Source organism: Pteropus vampyrus, unplaced genomic scaffold (assembly GCF_000151845.1).
Source record: "Pteropus vampyrus isolate Shadow unplaced genomic scaffold, Pvam_2.0 Scaffold9, whole genome shotgun sequence".
Lineage (NCBI taxonomy): Eukaryota > Metazoa > Chordata > Mammalia > Chiroptera > Pteropodidae > Pteropus > Pteropus vampyrus.
The window spans coordinates 4,675,860-4,679,551 of record NW_011888790.1 but is presented as its reverse complement, the minus strand read 5'-3'; positions in this window follow the sequence as shown (position 1 = coordinate 4,679,551).

The window sequence follows — 3,692 nt, the reverse complement described above, 5'->3', positions numbered from 1 at the left end:
TTGTATTGTATTTGAGTTTGTCAGCAGCACTAGACTACAAGCTTTCTAGAAGGCAGTGTCCTATTTACCTTTATTAAGTCCAGCACCAAATGCAGAGCTACTCAATTTTTACTGTATAAATAACATATTTTAGTGTTTTTATGTAAATTCTTACTTTACACTTACCTAGTTTAAATGACTTATTTAGTGCTTCTTAAAAAAAAACTGAAAACAAAAGATTGGGTTAACTCAATATTCCTGAATGAGATTACAACAACGCATATTTGTGATGCTTAATAGATATTTCAGGGAAAAAAAAACAGCATTTACTCATTTCACCACAGACTCTGAATTACTACATAGAGGGAGTAAGAAGCAATGCGTGTTTTTATAGACATTAAGTCCTTGTTCAAAAATGAAATGCTTCCTTGTGTAATACTCATACTTTCAAGAATGTAAAATGAGATTGATATGATACAGTTCTTAGATGGCCACCACCCTCGAGGCTACCCTGCTGCCTTACAGAATTTTCATTTGCTGTTTTCCTGTCAGAAAGTATCCTCTTGGGTAAAATTTCCTGTAGATATGTGTATAATGTACATATAGGTATGTTATCAGATCTTTTCTCATATTTTTATCTTTTGTCTACTTCAGTGACTAATGGGGAAGAAAATTTAAATATACAAATATTAAAAATGAAAGGCTTGCCTTTGCAAATTTTTTATCAAAAGCTTTTTTCCTTAACATAACCAGCCAACTTGAAAAAAACTACAATAAAAATATAAAGAGGTGATTATCTTGAAAAATAGTGTTTGTTTATGCCTCTGTAATATTTACTATTTTGAAGGCAACGGTACGTTCAAATTTATCTTAAAGTTAAATTTGTTTTAAATGAGCATGTAGTTCCTGGCAAATAATAGGTGCTTCACAAATATTTATTGGATCAAGGACTGATGAACTATGGTAACTGACAACCTCATTTATAACTTTGTTATATTTAGAGTTGTTTTAAAATACACCCAACATCCTCTAACTGATGGTTTTTTAAAAAAATTAATTCTCAAATGTACATTTGGCAGAAACTAGTATTGCTCATGGACCTCAACAGGAAGCCTATGTTTAGCTTCTTTCCCCTGGAAATTTAGTGCCAAAAGCAGCTTCTAGTGACAAACTTATGGCAGTGTTGTTGTTGTTGTTGTTGTTGTTTTAAGCATTGGCTCATGTAAATTTTTTGTGGTTTTGGTGCCAAGTGTAAAAAAACTAAAAAACTAAAACTAAATCTAAAAGCCGATTTGTCTCTAAAATTTGACTCAGGAGTATGGGCCTTAGTTTAGACGTTATTGGGCAAATGATATGCATACCAGGGAAGGTATGAAGTTTGATGTGAGGAGCAGTTCCAAAAAAACACAAAATGACTTAAATCTTGTGGCGCTGTTCAAGGCATTTGGAAGAGAAATCAGAGAATAGAATTCACTTATAGAACCTGTCAAATAATGTAGCAATTCTTTAATGACAAATTAAAATGTAAAATGTTGCTCAGTCTTCCCTTCAACAAACATTCTACTCTCCCTACATCTGGGAAACTGGGCAGGGGAAGAAGCACATTGCTTCTAATTACCCAGTGGCAGCCAAAGATTACTTAAACTTTCAAGGTATGAATTGGAGCCAGGGAGAATATTAAACGTAGTATATAGTTTTCACAATCTTTTCACAAATCTTTAGCTTGGTAAATAAATGAAAACAAACAGCTCCAATTTGTTTCTTTTGTCCTTGGTATTCTCTTCCAAATACTTGACCCTGATAGAAAATCCTTCCTTTATTGACCACCCTTATTAGGGTTCTATAAATCTTCCTTGGGTCCTGGAGAAAGAAACAGGCCTACTGGTGTACCCCACAACAAAGTGGCTGAATCACAAACATGGACATGGGGATGGAGAGACGACAATCTGGCTGTCAGAGGCATCTAACTCAAGTGACATTTGATACAATTAATTTATAGGCAGTCGGAATGCAAAGATGAATCGAAGATGGAGACCACCTTCCAGAACTCTCTTCTACATCTAAAGTCTGGTCTCCATTCTCCTGGAGCAGATGCTTATCTCTATTAAAATAAGACTTCTAGACTAGCTTAACATTCACAGTCTTGTAGTTTTCAGATCAGTGAATTCGGACCATGGCAAATTTGTTTCTTTTTTACTGCTAGGAAACTATAAGGCTGACTCATGAGCCTCCCCAAGATCTCCTAGGTCTGATGAAATTGTGCCTCCCTTGGGTTCTCCATGAGGCTACTTATTAACACTTAGGTTCAAGTGAAAACAGCATAACAATTCTAATGCAGCCTGCTCTTTTACAGGTCTTGAATAGGTAGTCCGGAGTCTCACTTCAAAACAGAGGAGTATTTGGAAACTATCATCTTGGGGCCTTATCCAAAAATGAGTCTGAAATAGTTCCATTTTAACATCCTGTTGTATATACAAAAACCTTTCTATACTTGGGAGACTCGTGAATGTTTTGTCGTTGTTTCACTTTTTTAAAAAAAATTGGCAGCAATGTATCTATTAGGAGCTTTGCTTTTAAATCTACAAGCTAGAGTCAAGCATAGAACGAAATGAGATAGCCAATGAAAAGTCCTTAGCATAGTGCTTGGCACATAGTAATTGCTAAATAAGTGCTAGTGTTTAGTATTACTATTATTAGATATCTTTTCACCTACATGAAGAAGAACTGAATTTGAGCATCTCAGTTGGGTTTAACACTTCAATAAAAATGTAAGATCCACTTAGCCCCTTTGATCTCTATGAACTTGATGAGTGTATACGAGGTAATCACTCTAGCACTAATTCTTTTCATTTATTACCAGGGAAAGCTGTTTCACTCTTCTTGGCCTGCCAATGGGGAAAATCTACTGATTAGTCTAAGGGTGAAGGATAATAAATAAATATATATATCCCTTAGGGCAGTGGTCTCCAACCTCCTGTTGTGCAGCCCAGTTCCTAACAGGCCACAGGACAGTACCAGTCTGTGGCCCAGGGATTGGAGACCTCTGCCTTAGAGAACAGTACCATCAGTACAACTACCTAAATTTGAATATAAATAGTAAATAGTTTTTAGAAAGGATCTTAGAAAGGATCCATTCACAGCCCCTGTTCAAGTCCCCCTCCCCCCACCCTCAAGAACATGGAGTTTCATAATCTTTGCTCCAATAATCTCATTTTCTTCATTTGAATCCTACAATGTTTCTCATGGTTTGTTTTTAAGTATGTTAGTTTTTAAAAATTGATGTGTAATTGACATATAATATTATATTAGTTTTAGGTGTACGACATAATGATTTGATATTTGTATGTATTATAAAATGATCACCACAAATAGTCTAATTAACATTCATCACCATATAGTTACAAAATGTTTTTTCTTGTGATGAAGACATTTAAGATTAATTCTCTTAGCAACTTTTGAATATACAATACAGTATTATTAACTTACAGTCACCATGCTGTACATTACATCCCCATGGCATTTATTTTGTAACTAGAAGTTTGTACCTTTTAACCTCCTTCACCCATTTCACCTAATCCCACCTCTGGCAACCACAAAGCTATTCTCTGTATCTATGAACTTGGTTTTTCTTGTTTTTGTTGTTGCTTTTTAAAAATTCCACATATAGGTTAGATCATATGGTATTTTTTTCTGTCTGACCTATTTCATTTAGC